At 41.1% G+C, this 14,629-nt stretch overlaps 1 protein-coding gene across 1 annotated transcript in view; it reads right to left on the reverse strand.

Annotated features, from left to right (window-relative positions):
- The window catches only part of ATOSA (atos homolog A), a 115,996-nt gene extending 106,803 nt beyond the window's left edge, over positions 1-9,193 (reverse strand). Inside the window, exon 1 of the mRNA XM_040492724.1 lies at positions 9,125-9,193. The gene's annotated coding sequence lies outside the window, so the exon portion shown is untranslated. The remainder of the gene's footprint in view (positions 1-9,124) is intronic.
- Positions 9,194-14,629: the final 5,436 nt, after the last annotated feature.

Below are 14,629 nucleotides of genomic sequence, written 5' to 3' on the forward strand. Positions count from 1 at the left end.
GGAGAGAGGGAGAGAGGGAGAGAGGGAGAGAGGGAGAGAGGGAGGGAAGGAGGGAAGGAGGGAAGGAGGGAGGGAGAGGGAGAACAGGAAGAGGGAGGTAGACACAGGGACAAAGCAGGCTCTGCAGTGACAGCAGATGCAGGGGTTGAACTCACCAACTATGAGATAATGACCTGAGCCAAAATCACATGCTTAACTGACTGAGCCACCCAGGCACCCCACCATTAGCACATTTTCAAAAAGATCTAGCAGTAGATCTAATAACTATCATAATTTCAAAGTAATAATTATAGATGATGTTGAGATGTAGGTTTCAACTATAACAAAACCAAGAGTCAGACACTTAACTGCCACCCAGGCACCCCTCTATGTATTTTAATTTATACATTTAAAATTATTATTCCTTGGAATTTATAGGTTTTACCAAACTTCCAAAGGGGTTCAAAGCCAGAGGGATTACAACCCCTGTTCTAATCCTATCTAATCTATTCAGATCTGATCTTAATACTTCCATACTTTTGAAATCCTCAGGTGGCTTGCCAGCACACAGGATAAAGTCCCAAATTGTAACAGTGCTACAAATTTTTCCACGTCCTCACTTGGCTAACTTTTCCTGCTTTATCTCAAGTCATTTGTCCTCTCCCTCATTCTACATTCTGACCACCCTTGACTCCTGCTGCTCTTGGCACTTGGACCCTTCATTCCTCTGGGCATTTGTTCCTTATGTTCCCTTTTCCTGCAAGGCCTACCCAACCCTGGAAAACTCCTACCCCATCTTCAAAATTCATCCTTCTCCAGTATCGCCTCCTCTCAGGCCAAATTAGTTTTCTGTTCATTTACATGTCCACTGCACATCAACAGGTGTTTTCACATCCTATGGCCATCTTGGTTGACCAAGATGGTTGACCATCTTGCTTGTGCCTCTCTTGCTCAACAGTAGCGCCTCATGGAAAAAGACTATCTTTATTACCTTGGAATGTCTAGAAGGCTTTAACAGATGCTTCATAAATGGCTAGTTGATTTCAACTAAATAGTTAAGAAAATTGATCTGCGGGTCGCCTGGATGGCTCAGTCGGTTGAGCGTCTGACTTTGGCTCAGGTCATGATCTCACAGTCTGTGGGTTTGAGCCCCACATTGGGCTCTGTGCCGACAGCTCAGAGCCTGGAGCCTGCTTCCGATTCTGTGTCTCCCTCTCTCTCTGCCCCTCCCCTGCTCATGCTCTGTCTCTCTCTGTCGCAAAAATAAATAAAAACATTAAAAAAAAATTTTTTTTTTAAAGAAAATTGATCTGAGATTATGACTCACGTCTTTCATTTATAAGAACACGATCAAATATACCTCAAAAATTTCCCCTCAGTCTTCTTATAATCTTTAGGTTAAGAATCTGAGATTCCTTTTACCTATAAATTTGCTTGCAAGTCACAGACCAGAAGATATTGGTAATACATATATCTAAGGATTCAGAACCACCGTTAAAAAAAAAATCTACAAACTGATAAAAACAACCAATCCAATAAAAAATTGGGCAAAAGATTTGAACAGGAACTTGGAAATGGAGGGTATGCACATGGACAATAAACATATGAAGCAAATTTCAGTAGGGCTTTATATGACTCATTAGGGAAATGAGAATGAAGACACAATCAGAAACTACTATTCCCACCCCAGAAAGGCTAAGATTTAGAAGACTGACAATATGAAATGTTTTTAAGGATATGGATCTCATATATTGCTGAGGGGGGCATGCAAAATGACATAATCTCTTTGGAAAAATCATTTGTCAGTTTCTACTAGGGTTAAATATGCATTTGCTTTATGATACAGGAATTCTATTTTTTTATCTCTAACAGGAGTGCAAATGTTGTATCATTGGTACATTATATTCACAGCAGCTGTATTCATAATATCCAAAAGATAAAACTACCCAAATGTTTATCAACAAATAAATTGTGACACATTTATATAATGGAATACTACCCATCTATTAAAGAAATAATTGACTCCAGCAACAAGACAGAGAAATGTCAGATACTATGTTGCAGGAAAGCCTGACAAAAAGAGTTCTATTATATGATCTCATTTATATCAAGTTTAAGAACAAGCAAAAGTAGGGGCACCGGGGTGGCTCAGTTGGTTGAGCGTCTGCCTTGATTTCAGCTCAGGTCATGATCTCATGGTTTGTGAGATCAAGCCCTGCATAGGGCTCCACATGGACAGCTCATAGCTGCTGGAGGTTCTCTTCCCCTCTCTCTGCCCTTCCCCCACGCTCATGGGTATGCTCTTGCACATACTCTCTCTCAAAAATAAACTTAAAAAAAGAGCAAAAGTGAAAAATGTTGATGAAAATCAAAATATTAATTCTTCAGGGAATAGAATGAGAAACACACAAGAGAATCTCATGAGGTATAGGAAATATTCTATCGTTTTATCTCAAATATTGCTTATCCAGACATATACATATGTAAAAATTCAAACTATATACTTAAGACTAGTGCACTTTATGCACTTTATCTTTTATTACTAAGTATAATAAACTTGGTCAAATCTGCAGTAGTAGTATCTTGGGAAACTCAAACCATGGCATAACCATTTAGACAGTGTTTTTTTTTATAACGTTTATTTTTTGAGAAAGAGAGAGGCAGAGTATGCAAGTGCATATGCACAAACGACTGGGGTAGGAGCAGAGAAAGAGGGAGACAGAGGATCTGAAGCAGACTCTGCCCTGAGAGCAGAGAGCCCAAGGCAGGGGCTCGAACTCACTAACCAAAAGAACATGACCTGAGCTGAAGTCAGATGCTTAACCAACTGAGCTACCCAGGTGCCCCAGGAAATGGTTTTAATATAGTCCAAATAAAACTGCCAGTTGACTCAGTGAAAAGAATAAATCTATTTTGGTAAATAAAGGGGAGAATGAAAGAAATATTTTCGAAGTAAAAACACACTACACAAATGCACCATTGTAGCACAATCATGTCCAGCCTTGAACCAATGAGAACCTGAGTTAAGCCAATGGCTTAAGGATCAGCTAATACACCTCTGTTCTATTTCCTATATTCTCTCTTCTTTTTTGCATGGGTCTTCACACTGGTAGCACTTGGGACTGAAGAATATTTTATTCCTACTGCAGTCAGGCATGAGATGGAAAAAAAAATTTTTTTAAGTTGTTTTTTTTTTACATTTATTTTTGATAGAGAGACAGAGCACAAGTGGGGAAGGGGGAGAGAGAAGGAGACACAGAATCTGAAGCAGGCTCCAGGCTCTGAGCTGTCAGCACAGAGCCCGACGCGAGGCTCCAACTCCTGAACCAGGAAATCATGACCTGAGCCCAAGTCAGGTGCCTAACTGACTGAGCCACCCAAACTACCCTCTAAATTTTTTAATCTACTGAGACTTAAGCTGTGGTCTAACATATGGCCTGTCCTGAAAAATGTCCCATGTGCACTGGAGAAGAATGTATCTTCCATTGTTTTGGGGTAGAGTGTCCTATACATGTCTGTTAGATCTAGTTGGTTCACTGTGTTGAGTCCTGTATTTCCTTGAGCAGGAGAGGGGAGAGTAATGGATGAAGAGTTGGACATGGAAGAAAGATGGAAGGGAAGGTTGGTTGGAGAGAGCAAACTGGAGGGGTGGAGGATTTAAAGAAAAACAAGAAACCCCATGGCTTGTTAGGATTAATTTTTTATTTGGTGTTGTTACTACTAATAATCACAACTATTAATAATGCAATTAGCTCAAGCTTGGTCCATAGTACAAACCTGAACACAATATTTAGGTTTTTTTTAATTTTAATGTTTACTTATTTTTGAGAGAGACAGAATCTGAAGCAGGCTCCAGGCTCTGAGCTGTCAGCAGAGCCCCACATGGGGTTCGAACTCACCAACTGAGATCATGACCTGAGCCGAAGTTGGATGCATACCTGACTGAGCCACCTAGTATTTTCTTCCTAATTGATGATGACTTGTCTACACAGTGAGTGTACTCCTTCACTGGTTCATCCATTTGTCACACTGTGCTGGGTGATGCTGAGGACATGATAGTGACCAAAATGGCCCAGGTCTCTCCCTCAAGAGGGTTCACTATCCAGTAAACAGAACGTCCCTGACAGACTTGTCCCCAGTGATGACCCAGAGTTCGCGGGGCTGGAATGGGCGAGGTTGGTAGGGCGGGATTAAAAAAAAAAAAACAAAAAACAGAAACAACTATACATGAGAAAAGAGAGAATGGCACAATGTACACTTATTTATTACTTATTTACTAGATTCAGGGCTTTTTTTTTCCCTACCCTTGCTTCATCCAATGGGGCAGTACATATCTTTATCTAAAACCATATACAAAAATTAACACAAAATAGATCAAGGACCTAAATCTAAGACTCAATATAACAAAACTCTTAGGCACAAAAATTAGACAAAACTTCATGATGCTGGATTTGACAATGATTCCTTAGATAGGACAGTAAAGGCCACAAGAAAAAGAAAAAATAGGCAAGCTGGGATACATGAAAGTTAAGATACTTTGTGCAAAAGACACTATTCAGAGTAAAAAGACAACCCACAGAATGGGAGAAAATATTTGCAAATCATCTATCTGATAAGAAATTAATATCCAAAATACATAGAGAACTCCTAAAATTCACCAGGAAAAAACCCAAGCAACCCAATTAAAAAATGTGCAAAGGACCTAAATGGACATTTCTCCAAAGATACACAAACGGCCAACAAGCACATGAAAAGATACTCAACATCACTAATCATTAGGGAAATGAATCAAAACCACAGTTAAGATACTGCCTCATACTGAGGTGCCTGGGTGGCTCAGTCGGTGAAGCATCTGACTTTGGCTCAGGTCATCACCTCACGGTTTGGGAACTGGAGCCCTGCGTCAGGCTCTGTGCTGAGAGCTCAGAGCCTGGAGCTTACTTCAGATTCTGTGTCTCCTCCTCTGTCCTTCCCTTGTTCACACTGTCTCCCTCCCTCTCTCTCTCTCTCTCTCAAAAATTTTTTGATTAAAAAAAATAAAAGAAAAAAATACCGCCTCATACCCATAAGGATGCTACTATCGAAAAAAGAGAAAACACGAAGTGTTGGTGAGGATGTGGAAAAATTGGAACCTTTGTGCACTGTTGCGGGGAATATAAAATAGCACAACTGCTGTGGCAAACAGCATAGCACTGCCTCTAAAAACAAAAACAGATTTCCCGTATGATCCAGCCATTCCATTTTGGGACATATACTCAAAGGAATTGAAAGCAGGGTTTTGAAGAGGTATTTGTACACCCATGTTCTTAGCAGTATTTCCAATAGTTAACACGTGCAAGCAACCCAGTGTCCATCAACAGACGAATAAACAAAATGTGGTGTATCCATACAATGGAATACTATTCCACCTTAAAAAGGAAGGGAATCCCGCAATATACTACAACATGGACGAACCTTGAGGGCATCATGCAGAATGAAATAAGCCAGTCACAAGAAGACAAATACTGTGTGATCCCACTGAGGTAGTCAGAGTAGTAAACGCCATAGAGACACAGAGTATAGTGGTTGCCAGGGGCGGGGATAAAGTGTTATTGTTTAACGGGTATACAGTCTGAGTTTTACAAGATGAAAGACTTATGAAAATAGATAAAGATGGTTTCATAGTATCAACGTATTTAATACCACTGAACTGTACACTTAAAAATGGTTAAGATGGCAAATTTCCTATGTGTATTTTCCTGTAATAAAGAGAAATAACCCCCCAGTGAATGTACATGTTGAAAGGGTGAATTATATGGTATGTGAATTTCATCACTAAAGCTGTAAACATACATAAAATGGACTAGAGGGGAAGAAGACTCTTCCTTATAACAGAGGTCATTTCATAAATGTGGAGGCAGTGGTGGTATAATTGGAAAATTACCATTTTGCAGCCATCATGAAAAAGATTGGTGTGAACAAGAATGGACACTAAATTTGGGGAGAAAGTTTGATGAGGAGAAGGATATTTGTATGAACTCATGGTCTTTCCAAAGATGGCTTGATTCCAAGTGTACAAGTAATAAATATACAGAGAAGAAATAAATAATGACTGGGTGGTTAAAATTGTCATCACCTATTAGATGCAGACTGATCTCATATTACTCCAGACAGGACAATCTGGAGAGAACACAAAATCACCAGTGTAATAATTCCACCCAGAGATGCATAATCTGAATGTAATTATGAGGAAACACCAGATGAACCAATAGAACATGTAATATAAACAGTCTATAGTCTTCAAAAATGTCGAAGTCATGAAAGATAATCAGCAACTATTCCTGATTAAACGAGACTAAAAGACATGATACAATTTTATAGGGAGGGTAGAATATTATTTGGACAATTAACAAAATTGGCATCATACTGTAGATTAAATTATTCTATCAAGATTAAATTTCTGGAATTTGTTTTATTATGGTTATGTAAAAGAACATCCTTGTTCTTAGGAAATATGCACTCAAAGAGCATGATACTTGCTACATATTCTCAAATGGTCCAGAAAAAAATAAAACAAGGCAGGGGTGTGAGGGAGAGAATAATAAAGCAGATGTGGTAAATGTTGAAAAACTAGTGAATCTGGGTACAGGGTATACAGAAATTCTCTGTACCATTCTTACAATGTTTCAGTAAGTAAAAGTTTAAATAATAGAGTGTTTGTACCAAGTGCTCATTAAAGACCAAAATGCAATTGTTAATTTCGTTTGCCTTTTTTATGTGAGCCCGAGAGCAGTTTTGTTTTAGGGTAGCCAGGAAAATCTTTGTCCCCAAATCACACTATCTCTCTCCCACAAAAACTTTGTTACCAGAGGGTGGAATCACTGGAAATTTAAGGAAGTTTTCTGGAGTGGAGAAAACCTCAAGGAAGGAGTGGAGTTACCCTGGGAAAGGTGCAGTGAATATTAAATTAGAACAGTAAATAGGACAAATGAAAAATGAACAAAGAGGCTAATGCTTCTGAATGAAACTGGGGTCAATCTTGCTTTCAGCAGGGTGGGTGGGGGGGGGGGGAGTGGGAGGTGGGTACTGTGACTCTACAACCATAACAGCCTACTCCTTCTGGAGCTTTCTCTTTTCACTGACAGGAGAAAGAGTTCCAACCCCCTCTTCCTCAACAGTGAAGGGAGGCAAAGGCTTTTCTTCCAGGTTCCAAAAGGTGAATCAAGTATACTTTCCACCTAGCCTTGAGAGTGATGGCTGCCTGATTATGTATCACTCCCCACCAAAAAATACTCCTCACCAGAGTCTTAATCCTTTAAACAGAGCAAAGCCTTTCATTTGTGATAGTCCTCAAATGCAAATAATTGGCCAGAGTAACACAGACATGTAAATGTATCCATGCTAAAGTGTCATCAGCTAACAATCAGTATGATCCTTAATTGTAAAGAACAACAACAAAAAACCCAAAACAAAAACAAAAAACACCACCAAACCAACCAAACAAAAAGGAGCAAAAAGGAGTAGACTTTCTTGTTTTGGAAAAAAGAGGAATTGAGAAAAACCAAAGAAGAAAATACTGGAAGTAAAAAGAGGGAAGAAAGAGGAAATGAGAAGTCCTTACAACCTTTATAAAATTTGCTAGAAAGTTAGTCCTCAGATTCCTGGTGAACCAAAGCACCTCAGGGGATCATTGTTATTAAATGGTAGGGCACACCTGCTTGCAAGGCACGATTTATGTTGTTTGTTTATTGTAATCTCCAATAGAGCCCAGGTTTTAGAGGATTTTTTTTTTTATGTTTGTTTTGGGAGAGGGAGAGGGGAAGGGGCAGACAGAGCAAGGAAGAGAGAGAAACCCAAGCAGGCTCTGTGCTGCCAACATAGATCCTGATGTGGGGCTTGATCCCACAAACCATGAGAACATGACCTCAGGCAAAAATCAAGGGTTGGGTGCTTAACTAACTGAGCCACCCAGGAGCCCCTCAGAGGATTTTTTTTTCAATCAAGGTGTGAGTGTTAAAATTGCCTCCATTTCTCAATCTGTAAAATGGGAATAGTTACATTTGTAAAATCTACCCCACAAAATTGTTGGGATTGATGAGAGAATTTCTGTTAAACTGCTTTAGGGAAGAAATATAGCACCAAATTAAAATTATATATTTTTTCTATTCCAGTTGTCTGAACAAATTCTCTTTTCACTCGAACACTTACAACACCCACCCCAATATTATCCAATTGTTGGCAGATTTCTTAGTTGACCAGTGTTCACAACCTCAACCTCTCCAGGGCCCACCCAAGTAACACAATTCCGTGAAACTGGCTGATGAGAGGGGAGTGCTAGGGAGTAATGAGGAATGGGCCAGTGGAGATAGCACGTCCCGCCTGAGGGTCTTCATGATACAAAATACATCCAGGAAAGTGGGTCAGCTTTGCCTCCTTTAGATGATGTCTAAATTCCCTGTGATTATTTTGAAATTTCACACTTGGCATGGTAACTGGCTTGGAACTACTCTCCCACTATTTATTAACCTGCATGGCTCTTGCTGGTCACCGATCATTGCAAAATCATTGAACTTTATGAGTAAAGGGGTTACCACTGAATTGAAAAGTTCACATAAAATACTTCATGTATTTGCAGAACTTTGCCCCAAAGCTCGAATTCTGTTTCCTCTCTTAAAGGACCAAGCTACTGGTTACAAAGTGACAAGTTATGGGCTATTTTTCACAGTTACCTTTTATATATTTTTTAAATACTATTTATTATCATTTTTTTTTTTGAGAGACAGCATGTGCAAGGGAGTGGCAGAGGGGAGAGAATCTCAAGCAGGCCCCATGCTGTTAGTGCAGAGCCCTACACGGGACTCGAAACCATGACCTTAGTCTCATGACCTGAGCTGAAATCAAGAGTTGGAGACTTAACCAACTGAGCCACCCAGGCGTCCCCACAGTGACTTGTTAACATAATATGTACACGTTAGGTTAACCTGTTCTAAGTTTGTACCCAATCTCTGCTTTATCTCCCTTGAACATTCCAGCTAACTCTAACCTCATCTGATTACAAAGCTATTTGAGTCCTTTGTCCCGCTTAATCTTTTCAACCTCTTCACCCAACCATGTACCCTCATATACCCCCATCCCCTTCCATTCCCCGCTTTCTCCAGACACATACCTATGAAGTCCCATCCATAGGATCCAGAAGTGTTCTCCACCACAGAAGACAAGACTAAGGTCCGAGTCTAGAAACAGAAGCTGTCGCGAGTGAGTTGCTGCTTCAGGTATAAATAGGCAGAGGGAGGAGTCTGTGGGAGGGTTAGTCCAGAGGGAAGTCCTTAAAGAGACAGGCCTGGGGCCTGGCTTTGGTGGAGGGGGCCCTTGGACTGTCACAGCCTCGCCAACCCCAAATAGTTTTTTTAATGCTTGATTCCTGATACTGCAGTAAAGTAGCTCGAGCTGGTTTTTATTATTACAACGATAATGATGTCAAATCAGGTTGATATCTGCCCCCAAAGAACTCAGAACTCCAAATTTCTAGAGCTAGTGAGTTGCTGACCAGTCCCTGGCATGCTATATTGCTGGCAGCTGATCCCAAAGAAAGGCAGCAGTGAGGTCAGGTGTTCTCAAGTTCAGAGTCCTGGTCTGAGACTAGCACCTGTAGCAGCTGTAACCAGTGAAGTTTCTGTTCCTCATGTGTGTGTATTTACATGTTATTTTGGGTCCACAAGGGACAGGCTCCTTGAACCCATATTACAGCTTACTCCTCTGCACCCTCTAGAATCACTTTCTATCACGGCTTCCAAGACCTTCCCTGCTCTGCCTCTGCCAGCATCTCAACTTTATCCCCTACCACGTGGTCCTCTTCCACTAAGGTCCAGCTACCCTGTGTTCTCAATGTAACATATCCTTTAAGTCGAACAAATTCTGTCTCAGGACTTTTGCACTGATTATATCTGCTACTAGAACACGCATCCCACTGTTACTGCTCTTTCCTTTCCATAAACATCTGCCTCCCCGTCATTCATTAGCCCACTGATAAGAGTCTTTCTAAGGGCTCTGACCTTCCCCTCGATCACCAGACAGTTTTGTTTTCTTCATAGCTACTAACACTACCTGAAATTACTGAGTTGACATGTTTACTTAGGTATTTCTCCAGTCCCCTCCCCTCACTACACTGTCAGTGCCATAAGAGAAGAGTTGGGCCTACATTGCTCATAACATTATCCCTACCTCCAAGATCAATACCTGACACATAGTAGGTGTTTAATGTATGTGCACAGACTAAATGAATGGGATACAGTTAATTCATTGAATAAGTATTATTGTGTACTTGATGTGTGCCAGGCACTGTGTTGAATGCAGCCGAGAGAACAACTAATAAGACAGGCAGAGCCTCCCCCAGGGAGCCTTCCGGTCTAGAAGGGAAGACAATCATTAAAACAATAATCAATTCATGGAAGATATATCTTAAAAAACAATAAACAAATAAGAAATTGTTTTTTTCACAGATTGCTATGAATGTACATTTCAGAAGTGGTGGTGGGTGATAAATGGTCAGTCACAGAGCCCAGAATTCTCAGGAATCCAAGCCATTTATGAACTGATAAAAGGATATATTCCTGGAAACTTGGTGGGATCCCATAGAGCAAATGACCCATTTCTGGTTCTCAGACTAAATTTCTGCTGAGAAGTCTAATCAAGACTGCCCTATGGCACCAGCACATTTATCAGGATCAGTAAGTTTAATTTGAGAATGACCTTTGAATCCATGTTTCAACATTGAAAGAATTCAGATTCTGGGGATGTCCCAGAGCTCTAGGTGTCCTTTGGAGCTTATAAAAGAGATCTGGCAGGGGCGCCTGGGTGGCCCAGTTGGTTAAGCCTCTGACTTCAGCTCAGGTCCTGATCTCGTGGTTTGTGAGTTCGAGCCCCGCATCGGGCTCTGTGCTGGAGCTCAGAACCTGGAGCCTGCTTCAGATTCTGTGTCTCCCTCTCCCTCTGCCCCTCCCCTGCTCACGCTCTGACTCTGTCTTTCAATAATAAATAAGCGTTAAAAAATAAAAGAGATCTGGCATAAGGCAGGGATTGCAATAGGCCAGTAGGGCTTACAGCTGGGAAAAAGGGTGGAGTGATTCAAAGGCTGAAGGTTGGAATCAGATGGAGACATCCTCACTCAGAGGTCTAGCAGTTGACATAGGCAATTGACTAGGCACACCTCCATATGGTCTGTCACTGCAGTCCCTCTGCACAGGCTTGTTTGGACTTCCTCCCAGCATGGCAGTTGAGTTCTGTGAGTGAGGGTCCCATGAGAGCAAGGCAAGAGTGCACAGCAGCTTTATAATCTGGCTAAAGGTCTCATTGTAAGAAGAGCATGTGAGATGGAATTAGTGCAGGCATCTTAAAAAAATATGATCTGCCACGGTGATAGATGTGACTTTCAAAAATAGCTAAAAGTCATCAAGAGTTAAGTTGGATAAAAAATGTAAATGAGGGGTGCCTGGCAGGCTCAGTCAGTAGAGCACGAGACTCTTGATCTCAGGGTCGTGAGTTCAAGCCCCACACTGGGCATACAGCCTACTTAAAAAAAAAAAAAATATGTAAAGGGGGCTCCTGGGTGGCTCAGTCTGTTAGGCGTCCGACTTTGGCTCAGGTCATGATCTCACGGCTCATGTGTTTGAGTCCTGCATCAGGCTCTGTGCTGACAGCTCACAGGCTGGAGTCTGCTTGAGTGTCTGTGTCTCCCTCCCTCTCTGCCTCTCCCCTGCTTGTGCTTTGTCTCTCTTAAAAATAAGTACACATTAAAAAAATGTAAATGATTGAAGCTGTTTTCAATTAAAAAAATGAAGAATATGACCATTAGTTAATAAGAACACTTCCTTCTGTTGGTCACATCCAGTCCAGAATTCAATTTCCAAAGACCTATTGTGGAACTTTTTTTTGAAGGTTTATTTATTTTGATAAAGCATGAGTAGGGGAGGAGCAGAGAGAGAGAATGCTCAACCAAATGAGTCACCAGGTGCTTCTCTTGTGGAATTTTTTTTTTAATACTTTCAGGTATTCTCTCTCTCTTTTTTTTTTAAATGTTTATTTATTTTTGAGAGAGAGAGAAAGAGACAGAGTGCGAGTAGGGAAGGGTCAGAGACAGACAGAGACACAGAATCCAAAGCAGGCTCCCCATGTCAGGCTCAAACTTACCAACCGTGAGATCATGACCTGAGCTGAAGTCGGACACTTAACTGACTGAACCACCCAGGCATCCCTCCTCTTGTAGAACTTTTAAAACAATTGGCATCATTCTCCCAATTACCATGACATATCTGATTAGGCATTGCATTAAGTATATTATCTTCTAGGGGTTTATTTGAGTAACTGACATGTAGGCAGGTAAATTCTTACATTTGGGTTTCCTGGGGAACAAACAAATAGCCTCATCATGTTGTATCACATTTAGTACATAAAGACATCACCAAAAGCTACATTTTGCTTTGGGCATAAGTTCTGAGGTGCTAGCAACAATCAGTGTGTCCTAAATGCTTTCCCAAAGGTTTTCCAAAGCTATATTCTAAGCATTAGTTTTCGGACGTGAGAAATCTTCCTCCTGGAGATTAATAATTAATAATCCCTCTAAGTATTAAAGGGTCTCTACAAAGGAAAATTTTTTTATATTGTTCAGCCAAGTGATCAAAAACCTCCCTTTTCAAGGAGATCCCATTAATATCCCTTGGAAGAGGTATACTATGGAAAATATTGCCCTGTGGTCTTGTCCCTAAAAATGTTTGGAAACAGCAACAACAACAAAAACTACTGTTGGTTTGCCTTTTTGTCCCCAGTGTTCATGTTTAACTTCTGATTAAACAGGTGCTACTTGATATGATTAACCTTGGAGGATGGAGGTCACCTGGGGCCATTTGGTAAAGTCTCATTAATATAACACAGCAGTGCTGCCCAGTGTTGAAGGCTGCTTTCACACACGTGGAATGCAATCTGGGGTATAGACTGTAAAAGAACCACAGAGCTGGAAGAAGCCCTGGAGATCATCTACTTTAATAATCTTAAAGAAGGAAACTGAGGCCTGCCTCTGTTGGACGACTTCCCCAAGAAACTTTGTCAGTGACAAACCAGAGCTGACAGCCAAATGCATTTTCTTAGAGTAGTTTTTGCAAGTATAAAAAGCACACCTGTATGTCTTAGAGTCTAAGTCTGGATCAGATACCCCCTAGAAGCAAAAACTTGGAGTCAGGCCTTAGGATACTCTGCCATTTATTAGCTGTCTAATTTTAGGCAACTCACTAATTTCCCTTCTCTGAGCATGTCTCATCCGGAAAAGTGAATGATATTGTACCTAGCTGCCCTGGAGGTGGGGGGGGGGGGGTGTTGTAAGGGTCAAATGAGGTAACGTGCTGCATGGAGGCTTATGCAGATATCGCTGGCAGATTGGTTTGCTTGCTCTCAGCTAGTATGTAGAAATGTGACTCTGGACTCCTCAGTAATTTGATTGGTTTGAGATATTGATAGACTTACCAATGCAGTTAGTCATTTATACTAGCCACACTCTTTTTTACCTCCATGAATGACACAAAATGAATAATTGAGGGTAGAACCTCGAAGCACATTTCCAAAGATTCTTAAAGCTAAAACCTAAGATACCAATGGGGCGCCGGGGTGGCTCAATTGGTTAAGCGTCCGACTTCGGCTCAGGTCATGATCTCGTGGTTCATGGGTTCGGGCTCCGTCTCAGGCTCTGTGCTGACAGCTCAGATTCTGGAGCTGCTTCAAATTCTGTGTCTCCCTCTCTCTGCCCCTCCCAGGCTCATGCTCTCTCTCTCTCAAAAAATAAATGAACATTAAGAAAAATGTAAAATACCACTGATGTGTCCTCATTGCACTTTAGGAGTTGGAGTCTCTAATGTTGAAAAATTCTAGGCATAGGGAGGCCAGTTAGTCCTCTTGCTAACGCTAGTAGGGCTCAGGCAAAAGTAAAAACAGAGGCCCATATACCATATGTCCCTCAGCTGTACAGTATCCTTACTTTGTGGAGAAGAACACAGTCAGAAGAGAGGCAGCACAGGGGCCTTTCTTGCCTTGGTTTAACAGCACTGTAGCTTGCAAAAATCTCAGTGAAGGGGGACAAATGTGACCAAAGGAATGAAAAGGAGACAGTAACTGAGAAGTTCACATAAGAAACTACTGGGGTAGGGACACCTGGGTAGCTTTGAGCACAGAGCATGCTTGGGATTCTGTCTCCCTCTCTCTCTCTCTGCCCCTCCACTGCTTGCTATCTCTCTCTCAAAATAAATAAAAAGAAACTTAAAAAAAGAAAAAAGAAACTACCAAGATAGGGGAGCACAAAAAAGAAAGGCAACAGAATGCCAAATTTTCAATCCTGGGTTATTGATGGGGTCAGGAGGGAACCTACATAGTTAATTTCAGATTTCTTTCAGCATATATGATTTTTCATGACTGAGCAACACTCTTTCTCAAATATTTTCACACAGAATTGTCACCCACTCATATGTGTTCAGAATAGTGCAGGTACTTAAGCATTTGCTGTAAGCATCAGATATAAGAACATGTTTGCTTAGAAATGTTAACAGTAGGGGCACCTGGGTGGCTCAGTAGGTTAAGTGCCCAACGTAGGCTCAGGTCATGATCTCAGGGTTTGTGAGATCTGTCTCTGTTC

This window comes from Herpailurus yagouaroundi, unplaced genomic scaffold (genome assembly GCF_014898765.1).
Source record: "Herpailurus yagouaroundi ecotype Mexico unplaced genomic scaffold, PumYag 184, whole genome shotgun sequence".
Lineage (NCBI taxonomy): Eukaryota > Metazoa > Chordata > Mammalia > Carnivora > Felidae > Herpailurus > Herpailurus yagouaroundi.